Source organism: Alexandromys fortis, unplaced genomic scaffold, assembly GCF_014885135.2.
Source record: "Alexandromys fortis isolate MF-2015 unplaced genomic scaffold, M_Fortis_MF-2015_v1.1 scaffold_30, whole genome shotgun sequence".
NCBI lineage: Eukaryota > Metazoa > Chordata > Mammalia > Rodentia > Cricetidae > Alexandromys > Alexandromys fortis.
Genome location: NW_026067922.1, coordinates 14,447,014 through 14,459,665, shown reverse-complemented (window position 1 = coordinate 14,459,665; position 12,652 = coordinate 14,447,014). Strand labels below are relative to the sequence as shown.

At 48.7% G+C, this 12,652-nt stretch overlaps 1 protein-coding gene across 1 annotated transcript in view; it reads left to right on the top strand.

Moving 5' to 3' along the window:
- Rnf144a (ring finger protein 144A) overlaps window positions 1-12,652 on the top strand; it is a 125,711-nt gene that overhangs the window by 25,117 nt on the left and 87,942 nt on the right. The window contains exon 2 of the mRNA XM_050141884.1: window positions 1,078-1,259. The gene's annotated coding sequence lies outside the window, so the exon portion shown is untranslated. The remainder of the gene's footprint in view (window positions 1-1,077; window positions 1,260-12,652) is intronic.

Below are 12,652 nucleotides of genomic sequence, written 5' to 3'. Positions count from 1 at the left end.
GCTGGGGGACATGACTCAATGGGTAAACTCAGAACATGTGAAAAACCAGACCTGGTTCCTGCAACCTTAGCACTGGGAGGCAGAGACAGAAGGCTCCCAGGCTTATTGTCGGCAAAATGGTGAATTTTTGGCTAAGTGAGAGACCCTGCATTTAAAAAAAGAAAAAAAAAAAGCAGGTGTGATAGTGTAAATTTAAGAAAGACATCTCAGTATCAACCTCTGGCATCCATAACTAACTGCACAGGCGAGTATACCTATATACCATGCACATATGCACATGCGTACACACACACACACACACACACACACACACACACACACGTGTCTTAGTGTGAATCCAGTACTGTAGTTTCTTTCAGGACCAAAACAGTTGCATGGTCACGCGACATTGAGCAGCGGATGGCCATGTGGGTTGTTTTCACCTGTAGCTTAGTGTAAATAATGCCACTTGGAGCATGTGTGTGTGCAGGATTTAGCGTATAGCTGTCTTTTTCTTTATCTCAGGCAATTCCTGGGTCATAGGCCAAAGGTTATAACTTTCAAGATCTGCAAAGTGTTTCCCAAGCAGGCTTTACTGCTTCCCACCCACCGCTCACCAGCCCTGTAGATTTCTCTGCACCCCATTTACTAATAGAGAACGCGCGCCTGCCCTCACTCGGTTTCCCACGGCTCTTACGTCTCCAGATCTCATTTCCCTCATTGTATATTCTTGAGTTGTGACTTTTGATGCTGCTTTGCTCCATGGTAAGAAACAACCCTAGCTGCCGCCCTGTGGAATCCCGCGAGGAGAGAGCTGGGTGGGTGGAGACCTGGAGGATGTTCCTCAGTGATGGACTGATCTGTTGACTCATTGCTGGGATTGGCTTTTGTTACTCGGTGAAGCATCCTGGCTCCTCTGGCGGACTGTCACGTTATACTAATCCTAATGTGACAAGTTCTCAGACAGCTTTTTCCCCAGCCTCTCATCGGGCTTGGGGATCAGTGTCAGCACCTTGGTCCTTCTTGGCATCCTATCCTCATCCTCCTGCGGCTGTCTGTTCTTGTGCTGACCTCCGTCTCTGTTCTCTTTCTCCCTAGGTACCTTGTGCCCTGCTGAGTACTGGCGTCCCCAGGCCTCCCTTTCTCAGCTGTCGGGAGCCTAGTAGAGAGACCTCTTCCTTCCACCTAAGGAAAGAGGCACCTGGATGCTCACGAGCACAGCGGGACCCCAAGACCTGGCTGCAAGATACCGCCTTTCCTTGCCTCTGCCCTCCTCACAGGTAACCTTTGAACTCTGAAAAGGAAGGCTTAGTGACTTTCCTTTAGCTCTTTTCTCACTGTCAAAGTCTCAGTGTGGGGAGCAGGGGAGAGTGGTCAGTTGGCTCGCCTCAGTAGAGCTATCTACCCCTCTTAAACCACAGCATAGGCGAATTCCTTGCGGGGCTCTCCCGGATGAGCTTTAAAGATTGCTGTGGAGGCAGCGGTTACATTTATGCTTTATAACGTATTGCTCTTTAGCTGCGTGTTTTCACAGCGGGAGGCTGATGTCGCTAATCTCCTGCTGGAGCTAAGTGACAGGTTCAGAAGGCTGTTGTCACTTGTGTGGCTCACCAGGGGGTTCTCCTGCGCTCATTCATGCTCTGGCAGGGTAAAGCATGCCACGCCGCCTGGTGTTCTGCTGACACAGCTCTGGCTGTCAGGCGGAGGTGCGAAGACGGGGTAGGAACAGCCGTGGGGGAGAGCCTGTGTAGCTGATGGTGTGAGAGAGTGAAGTATGATACCTGACAAGACGCAGATGCTGTGGAGAGAAGAAAATGGAGGGAAAGCCTTCTGTGTACACCCATAGCAGTTTTTAATGGGCGGCTAAGGCTTTTTAAATGGGCGGCATTTGAACTCAGACCTCAAGGGGGTGCACACGTTCCCCTCTTAGCACCTGGGCAAGAACATTGTCGAGGGACACTGAGGTCACCGAAGCCTGAAAGCTGCGCCTCCTAGCTGCTTGTGGAAGCTTCGCGGAGGACAGGGTTTCTCAAAGGGAGCCTGGGAAAGCCAGAGTCAGGCTGGGTACCAGAGGCGGCAAGCATCTGGGCGGTCTGACATGGCAGCCAGCAGAGATTTGAGGTTGCATTCCTGAGAAACCTGTGCAGATGTGTTTAAGCAGAGAAGGAAGGGGATCTGTGTTCTGCCTGAGTAGACTCACTTGGTGGCTGTGATGGGGTAGACCCAGAGGGTGAAGGATGGCGGTGGAATCTAGGAGGTTGTCCCAGACACCGCTAGAGTCACCGCTGTGGCATCAAGACAGTACACAATGGCTGTGGATTGTGCAGGCACAGAAGAAGTAGAGAAAAGTGGGCACTCACTAATTATATCTTAAAGGCAGATCCTGTAAGATGTGAGGAAAAGGAAAAGGTTCATGAAGATGCTAAATATGTCTTCTCACATGTTTAGCAGCGAGGGGAAGGACCGGCAGGAAGGTTTGGATTCAGGAAGCGACTAGGAAGTTCCTTTGTAGACATGTTAAGTTTGTGATGTTATGGGACAGCCCAGTGAGGATGCTGTATTGGTCACCCTCCCCAGAGCCAATGCTAAGAGATCCATTCACACTGAGATGGAGTGAATGTGATTTTGAACAGTAGCCACTGCTTGAAAGAATGAGATTAGGGATGCCCAGTGAGGGAAAAATTTATAAGTTGAGCTGTGGGACCTTCTGGCTTCATGAAAACCTCGAGTGGAGGGTTGGCCAGGGAAGGAGACCTACATGTGATAGCCAGGAAGGAAGGGGAAGCAAGGCCTGGCCCCTCTAAGGCATTTCCAGAAGAGGCCACTAAGGATCTGTGTCGAGGTCCTCAGGGGCTGGGTGAGGTGGGTCGGATGAAGAGATGCTGGGATTGAACCGTCCGCGTTGCTGGTGAGGTTAGTGGGGTGGTTTGCGCCCATGGCTGTGATGGTGCTGCCAACAGTGACGGGAGGCGATCGGGAACCGCTTGGAGCAGCTTCACTACAGAAAGAGCAACATTGGGGCTGGAGAGATGGCTCAGAGGTTAAAAGAACTGACTGCTGTTCTGAAGGTCCTGAGTTCAATTCCCAGCAACCACATGATGGCTCACACCCATGTATAATTAGATCTGGTGCCCAGAACACTATATACATAATAAATAAATTAAAAAAAAAAGAAAGAGCAACATTGGTGGCACCAAGTTCAGTTAGTCGGAACCAGTCTCCCCGACCTGCGTGCCAGTGAGGGTGACGGAGTCTGACGACATTGTGAGCTCACTGCTGCAGCTCTGTTTGTCTCTGGCTGAGGCAGCACTGGGCTTTCTGTGGGAAAACTGTGGGGGGATGTGCTGGGACCCGGAAGGACAAAATCTGCACATCTGCTGGTGGGTTTCTCTGTGATCTAGGAAAACAGGTCATCCACTCTGACGGTTAACATCAATTGTCAGCTTTACAGGCTCTAGAATCAGCCAGGAGACAAATGTCTGGGCGAGTGTGTGGGGGACTCCCCAGGTTGGGTTGATTGAGACAGGCAAACTTACCCTGAATGTGGATGACATCATTCCGTGGGCTGAAGTCTTGAACTGGGCACAAAGGTCAAAGTTGATTGGACAGTGGCATTGGTGTTCATCTCTCTCTGCTTCCACATTCAGACGCAATGTGACCGACCAGTTGCCTCATGTTCCTGCTGCAATGAGCTAAAACATTAAAAGTACAGGACCCAGCTGGGGAGTTGGAGGCACACAGTAGGCCAAGAGCTGAGTAGCCGTTAGGCTCGACAGAGAGGGGCCACATGAGAGAGAGTTGCGCCGCTGACGTGCAGAACAGATGGGGAGCCTGCTCACATTGGGGACAGTGAGAAGGGAACTGAGGCTAGTGATGAGGGTGAAAGGGGAGGTTCACATCCTGGGAGTCAGGGCTTAAAGGGGGTGAGTGTGGGTACCACCAGTGGCACTCTGAGTGATGAGGGACCTGAGCCCCTTGGGGTGTTTGCAGAAGTCAAACCACTCCACAGTACCTTCTCTTAGCTCCAGAAACTCAGGCATTCTTCTGCCATTTGTTTTCATTATTTGTTCTTTAAGAGGGTCTGCTTGGGCTATCTTCCATATCCACCTCCGTGGACCCGTGTTCCCGGCTTCCATGTTTGGGGACAGTGGGACTGGCAACGGATTTGTCACTGATGCTTTCCTTTGCTCAGTACCGTGGTCAGGCGCACGTTGGCATCAGAGGTGACTTTCGAAGGAGTCACCCGTCGCTGCCCGTCTCGTCCTCGGGACACAGCGTTGGAAGCTTTTCTCTTCTCATCAACGGTGTAGCATCATGGCAGCCCTGTCTGCGAGGCACTTCCTGGTCCAGAGAGGCAGGCTCTCCCAGCTGTGGGGGTAATCATCAGAGAACAAGCCCAGAAGCTTCCCAGGGCTGAGCAGATTCTGCCTTCTGTCCAGGCTCTGCCCACACCCACCTCTTAGGACATTTGTTTAGGAATCTGTCTCAAATTCCAAAAAGTATGAAATGGCTTCATACTCAAAAACAAACAAACAAAAAATTCAGGCTAAAGAAGCCAAAATACCAGAAAATGACAATCTGGCCCAAGCAAAATTAAATTATTTGTAAATGTTTAGGGTTGGAATGACACTGTTCAAGATGCCTCCGGATAACCTCAGGGCACATCTAGAGTGGGGTTAATATATACATTTCTGCTTTCAATCGGGCTTGCTTCTCTCTTCCGCCAATGTGGAATACAGTCTTCATTTTCAAAGGGTGTGGGGCAAATCCAGCTAAGAAAGTTTTGCTGGGCCTTGACCTTGTTTCTTGGGAACAGCAGGAATTGAGAAAACCACATCTGGTTATTCTAGCTCCCTGCTGCTGTGTGGTGGGGTCTACAGGCCGTGGACCCCTAGCTAGGCAGGCAGGTCTCAGGGCCACGCTTCCGTGGGCTCAGGGGCATTGGTGTGGAGAAATGGTGGCATCACTTTACCTTTTTTTGAGACAGGGTGTCTCTCTTGCCTGAAACTCGACGTCCCACCTGGGGTTGTTGGCTAGTGAGCTCCTGGGGTCTGCCTGCTTCTGCTCCTTAACCCTGGAGTTAGACGTATCATGCCCAACTTTTCGTGGGTACCAGAGAATCGGTGTCAGCGAGTTCTTTCACGCAGAGTGCTCTTGCCCACTGAATCAACCCCATTATTCTTGTGGTTCTTCCTGTGACTTCCTTGTGGGGGCTTTGTGGGACACACCTGCAGGTATTCATAGGACAGCGATGGTACACTCGGAGCTTCCATTCCAGGAGCAGCCCGAAGAGCAGAAGAGAACCCCAGAGGAGAAGCTGGGGCGTGTGCTGAACCAAGATTAATGTGTCTGTCCTCTGACTTTAAAGCTAGGCTTGCTTTTTCTACCCCCTGGAGGCCGATAGTAGACTTTCGTAGATGCACATTGACAGAAGTGCCTTCTCCCATGCTTGCTGCAGACGTAACCCCCACGTTAGCCCCATTTACTCCCGCTGCATTAAATATGAATGAGAAAGCCATTAGTATCTTGGCCTTGTCGTGTGCTGCAGAGTGGATAGTATAATTGGCTCCCTGCAACCTCATTTTAATCCCGACATTATTGCCTATGGTCATCGTTGTACGTGTTGTGCCTGATCGCATATTTTCTGTGTTTTGGAGCCACCTCTAGCATACGCATCATACACAGAGGATATATAATAAAAATGAAACATTTGAATTTGAAACTTAGGGGGTTGCTTCTGATAGAGTACAGGTATAGTGGGTAGGTTTGAACATAATCTTCACCCTTTTAGATTTCTAGAATGCTCAAAACTGCCAAATGGTCCTCACCAGCATATCATTAAAGAAGTTTTGTAATAAAATTGCAATCCCAAGCTGAATCCCGCCCCTTCCCCCACCACTTTTTGCGCATGTGGCCCTGAACAGTTTGTGTTTAAGAGACAAATCACAGACACAGTTGGGTTATTTACATAATTCCCGTGCAGCCTTTTGATATTTTCCAGCTTCCTTTCTGTTGCTATGACGAGACAAAACAATCTGTCCAAAAGCAGCTGAGGGGAGGAAAGGCTTGATTTTTAGCTTGCACTTCCAGGTCACCGTCCGCCATTGAAGGAAGTCGGCGGGAGCTCAGGCAGGGACTTGAAGTAGAAACCATGTTATGTCTGGCTTTTTGTGTGGATTCTGGGATCTGAATGCAGGCCCCGTGTTCTTCCCACTGGGCCATCCCCACACCCGTGTTCTAGTTTAATCCTGTTGTCTCTTACAGCTGCAGTTAGGACCCGGGCGCTCTCCTGTCACAGACAGTGTGGGTTATTGCTAGTCTCGGCTGTCACCAGCTCACTTCTCTTAATATTTTCGTATGTCTTTCTCACTCGCAAGCCCATCTTTCCCGCCCTGGTCAAATACCTACAAAGGGTAGCTTTGCCGAAGAGAGGCGCAGCCTTAATGATCAGATACGAGATCATCATGGCGATTTCTTAAGGCATACTAAACTCTGCGCTCTTACCAGTGGACAACCAAAGTCTCCTCCCTTCAGAATTGTGCTTTAAAAATATCCCATCACGCAGGACTTAGAGGCTTGTTAGTCCCCCCCCACCACCAGTTAATGGTGATGTGACCGGCATGACAGCTCACTCCAGCACTCTCCATCCTCCTGATCGTTAACGGCCATTTTTTTCCGACTTGTATCCTTTATCCGTTAAGCTGTCTTTTTCCTCACTGACTTGAAGCCGGTCTTTATATATCCTGAAGAGCATTGTTAGTTTCATGTGCTAAAAATAGCGCCTCCCAGTCTGTGGCATTGATTTTTATTTTCTGTGAAGTGTCTTTTTGATGGCCACACACTGTTGACGACAGCCTACAGAGTCTTAGCAATTTTGCTCGACAGTTAAGGGCATTCACTGGAGATACTCTGTATCCCTAGGTCCCAAGTTGCTCCTTTGTGTTTTCTTTGGGTAGTTTTATAAATTACTGAGTGCTCCTTTGTATGTGGGGTGTTACTAATTGACATGATTTTATCCGCGGGGGACGAACAGCACCCAGGACTCTACAGATCAACCGTCCCTTTTCCCCCATCAGTCCTGATGACATGCTCTCGTGGTTTGAAATAGGAATGTCCCACATAGACGCATGTGTTTGAATGCTTTGCCTGTTGGGAGTGTCACTATTAGGAGATGTTTCTTCGTTGGAGTAGGTGTGACCTTGCTGGAGGAAGTGTGTTGCCATGGGGATGAGCTTTGAAGTCTCAGAAGCTCAAACCAGGCCCAGAGTGGGACAGTTTACTTCCTGTTGCCTGCAGATGAAGCTGTAGAACTCTCAGCTCCTTCTCCTGCATCATGTCTGCCTTTGTGCCAACATTCCCTCCCTGATGACAATGGACTGACCATCTGAAACTGTAAGCCAGCTCCAGTTAAATGTTTTCCTTTACAAGAATCGCCATGGTCATGGTGTCTCTTCATAGCATTAGCAACCAGAACTCAGACACCTGCACACTCTCTTGTGTGTTGTGTTTATGTTTTTTTTTTTCTTCTGTCACTTTGCTTGCCCCTGTGTCTCTACTTCTTAGGATGTTACTATAGCTCTTGAAGAAGGTTTTGTATTTGGACTCCAAGAAGTTGTAATGTCTTCTTGGCTCTACTTAGGCCTTTAAAGTCCTATGAAATTATAGAGTTAATTTGTAAAGCATCATAATTTAATTGACCTGGACTGGTTTGATTGTCAACCTGACAGTCTAGTATCAACTGAGAGGGAAGCATTTGATTGAGGGATTGTCTAGATCAGATTGATCTTGGGTATGTCTATGAGAGCTATAGTATGGATTGTTAATCAATATGGGTGGGCCCAGTCCACTATGGGTAGCACCATCCCTAGGGAGGTAACCTAGACTGCACTAGCAAGCTCACTGACCGTGAGCTCCAGAGCAGCTAGCAAGTAAGCCAGCAAATGGTACCTCTTCATGTGTCCTGCCTTGAGTCCTGCCTTGACTTCCCTAAATGGTGGGCTGTGACCTAGGAGTGTAAGATGCAATAAGCCTTTTCCTACCCTAAATTGCTTTGGTCATAGTGTTTTGCCACAGCAAGAGAAAGGGAGGCAGAGCAGAGCCTACACAATATCAATGACATAAAACCAAATCTAACAAAACCTATTAGAAATAGACTGGTTTGCATTAATTCTACAGGTCAACAAGACAATACAGACCATTTTTCTTCCATTGAACCTTTTTATGGGCACTTAGGTCTCTATCATATGTTTTTTTTTTTAAACAGCTTTGTTTGCCTCAGTCTTATAGATGAGTCTTACCCATCTGTGATGTCTAGTTTTATGTCAACCTGACACAGGCTAGAGTCGTTGGAGAAGAGCGAACCTCAGTTGAGAAAATGTCCCCACCTGGTTGCCCTTGGGGCTAGCCTGGGGTGCATTTTCTTGTTTGATGAATGGTCTATGAGGGCCCAGCTCACTGTAGGTGGGGCCATCCCTGGACTGGTGGTCCTGGTTTCTATAAGAAAGCAGGCTGAACAAGCTGTAGGAAGCCAGCCAGTGAGTAGCACCCCTCCCTGGCCTCTGCCTCAGCTCCTACCTCCAGGTCCCTGTCCAGCTTGAGCTCTTGTTCTGACTTCCCTGGGTGATGTAGTGTGATCTGAGAATCCGAAACTGAAATAAACCCTTTCCTCCCCAAGTTGCTTTTGAACGTGGTGTTTTCTCAGAGCCGTGGAGGCCCTGAGTAAGACACATTCTCTTGTAGTTTGTTCCCAACCCTCTGTCATGGGCAATGGCAGCCGTCAGAGTTTGCCTAGCCATTCATTGCCTTTTCGGCTAATCAGGCATGTCGTCACTTTATCAGATCTTTAGTGTTCTAGTGTTCTTCACAATCTGTCTGAAGGTTTCCCTACATATAAAATACAGTTCCGAATAATGAAAACTAGCCTCTTCCACCTCGTCCTTCTGTTTGTAGCAGAGGAACTCCTCACGAAGTTCGGGGAGGAATGAAAGCCTTGGAAGGTGTTCTTTCCTTGTGCCTAATTCTAACCGAGACCGCTTGCTGTCAGGGTTCTCTCTGCCTCCAGTGTACTGGGCTAAGGAAGCCCCTCCCCCACCTTGGTTTGTTTTTCAGAGCCCTGTCTTCTGTTTTTTATCACAGATGCATGTTGAGGTTTCCCTCAGTGTGGTGGGGTTGGACCCATTTCCCACCATTTTTTTTTTTTTTTTTGCTGTGTTACGTGACACGTTGCTTATTGCGATGTCAAATCCTCTCGCTGCCTTTGGAGAAACATGTTTAAGTACACAGGTCTCACACACATCTGCTTTCTATTTGCTCATGTTTTGTTTTAAATTTTTCTTCCTTTACTCATGAGAAAGTTTGGCCGATGCGTTTTCCTTTCTCTAACTGCTTTTATCTGATTGAGGAGAAAAGCGGTTTTCTTAACTCTCAGCTAATCAGTTTACCCCATTTCCTCAGAGGGTTCCTTTGATGTCATGCGAAAATACGTGCTCTTGACAGTTGAGCTGGGTGCAGTTGTAAATGAGGCCTAGTGAGCCATTTTGGGAAGACACTGTTGTGAGCAGCATGTGGGTGCTGGGAGCCCAGCTCTGGCCTGCAAGGTCAGCCCGTCTTCCTGGCCTCTGAGCCAGCTCTCTAGGTCTGTATTATGTCATGTGAAGGTCACCTCAAGTCTGTACATTTTGTCTTTAGAGCATCAAAGGGAAGATGGGGGTCTCAGCTTTGTCTTGGTTGCTGCTGAATGCCCAAGAATCCCCATGGCTCCAAGCTGACTTCATTGTGAAGAGCACGCTAGATGGCGGGAGCCCTTCTCTGCTCCGAGGGGACTCACAGCCGCTGTGTCCAGGGTCACTGAAGAAAGAATGACTGATAGTTAAGGTAGAAGAGACATTTTTGATCAGTTTGAGCTAAGTGGGAAGTTTAGATCTTATTCCTGTGTAAGATCAGGGCTCCTGTCATAAACACGTGAAGAGAGAACATAGTGATTGTAAGACTGATAGTTTTCTGGGCAGGGAGATGACTTAGTCCTTAAGGGGCTACCCATGTAGGTCTGAGTTTGATGCCCCTAAACCTATGTTAAACAAAAGCTTATTGTGACAGCATGCCTTGATATCCTGGGCTTGGAGGGACAGAGATGGGTGAGTCTATGGGGCTTGCTAGAAAGCCGGTCTAGCAGAACTGGCAAGCTCTGGCTGCAGCAAGAGACCCTGCCTTGAGCAATAAGATGGAGACGATGATGGCCCTTGGTGTCCAGATGCCCTCCCCACGCCTTCCCCCGTGTGAGCACACATGTGTGGAGATGGGCGATGATCTAGCTTAGTTCTGGATTCATGTCACGGGTTCCCGTTGCCTCTTCTCTCGCATACCTGTAAAGGGACCTGAGACCTTCACCTTCCTCCAAAACACTGACTAGTGTATTGGATAGGTGTAAAAACTTATTTGTTCCATTTTTTTTTCTTCAGTGACTTGAAATTGTGGCCTGCATCAAGTTCTCACTGGCAGGCGCATTCACCAGGTGTCCGCGTGACAGAGCCGGGTCCCTTCCTTTTGCAGGTTTTACTGCGTGTTAATGTGTGTCTAGATGTGGGGCCACAGAAAGCTCAGCTTAGAGGAACTGGGAGAGATCGTTCAGTGCAGAGGTTTTTAGACTCGATTTTGGACATGGCAGTGCAGTGATCCTTTCTCACAGGTTATCTTAAGGAATCCCATACCTTAAAACTAAGTTCAGACAGCATTTAGCCCAGGCCCAGATTTGCCACAAACCCCTGTGGCCTGTGCTCACCATGTCATGGGAGCTGATGCTCCCAAGACAAAGTCAGAAAACCCACAGATCCCCAGGACCTTGATTTACTCTTGATCCTCTCTCAGCAGAGGACCCAGATACCAGAAACTTCCCAGGGCTGCCTTTTTAAAGCCAGGCACAGCAGCTTCATGAAAGGCATTTAGGAAATGACCTTTCTTACTTTTCCTTTCCCCCAAAGATTTATTTATTTCTGAAAAATTTATCTATTCCTGTGTGAGCCGTGTGTATGTATGTGCCTTGTTGTGCATGCCTGCTGCCCACAGAGGTCAACGGAGGGTACCAGATTCCTTGGGACTGGAGTGACAGATGGTTGTGAGCCACCGTGTGGGTGCTAGGAATTGAACTCCCATCCTCTGAAAGAAGGCCCTGCTATTAACCCCTTGTCGCTTCTTTTAAGCCATCCTCCTGTGAGGACTTTTGCTCAAATGGCTCACACTTATTGCAGCCTGGCCCAGTCACCACGCTCCCAGCTCTGAGTTTGTGCTGGCCTCTTGTGTGTCCTAGACTTGGGAAGCTTGCCTCGTGTCCTGGGATGGGCATGGGGACAAAAATCGCTGCTCTCTGGGCTGCCCTTCATTTGCTGGTCCGTGCTGGGCTTCTCCCTGTTTGTCCCAGGGAGTTGGTTCTTTCCAAGCAGACAGACCGCATGCTATTTCTAGGCTGTAAATTTCCAAAGCTGTTTCCCCATCCACCTCTCCAACCACACACTGGAAAGAGACGTGTGTTTCCAGCTATAATCGGAACACTTAAATACTGGTTAAATTCACAGGGAACGCAAAATCCGTACATCTCCTGACCCCGAACGGGGCTATAAAAATCTGCCATGGCCAAAGGCCCTCTGGGGCCTTTCAAAATAAGGCGATCCTTTTTAACCTTTTGCGATCTTATTGGGGGGTTCCAGAATAGCACAGACCACATTTAAGGGGTTGTCTGATTCATAGGGGACTGTGTCTGACCACGGAGGAATCCTGAACACTTACTGGCAAATTCTTTCTTGGTTTCTACTTTTACCAGAGATGAGGTGCCCTGAAAAGAGATCATTCCTGGTAAACTCCTGAGGGTACTCCCCAGTCTCGGGGTTCCTGATATCCAGTGCTGGGACTATTCCATGGAAGAGAATTGACGGATGGGGCTCAGGAGTCAGAGGCGTCCCCTGGGAGGCCTTGCCGCTATCAGCCTCATTGACCTCATGTGTGGATGGGTGTGCTTTTGTGTTTCAGTCTGAGGGGTCATAGCATACATCCCCTGTAAGCAGCTATTGCCTCACAGTGAAAACATTGGGGTACCCTGGGGTCACATGCTCGCTTGGGAGTGTGATTGGCAGGTTGAGTCTCAAGTCTGAGAATCTCTTAGACCCAGATTCCCTGTTTCATAGAGTCCTTGGGTCTACTCGATGCTCCGTCTGTTACAGTGGTATCTGCAAGGCTGCTTGGCTTCTAGCTGAGACCAACCGTCCATGCTTCTAAAGGCATACCACCTTAGAGGGCTCCCTATGCACGACCTGATAGCCGTGCAGTCAGTCAGCAGTCAACACACCACGGGGAGAGCACAAGATGCTGTCCAGTTGTCCCTCACTGTGAGAGAGTCTCAGCATTTGCCTGTGAATCCGCTCAGCTGCCTCTTTCTTTCGAAAGATCAATTTCTGGGGGTAGAGCGATTTCTCAGTGTTTAGTTAGGAGCACTTTCCGCTCTGGCAGGTGACCTGACTTCAGTTCTCAGCACCCATGTGGTGGCTCATACAGGCAGAACAGTATACACATAAAAAATTACTTGTCGTTGATGGTGGTATTCTTGTTCTCTTTCTGTGTGTGTGTGTGTGTGTGAGAGAGAGAGAGAGAGAGAGAGAGAGAGAGAGAGAGAGAGAGAGAGAGAGAG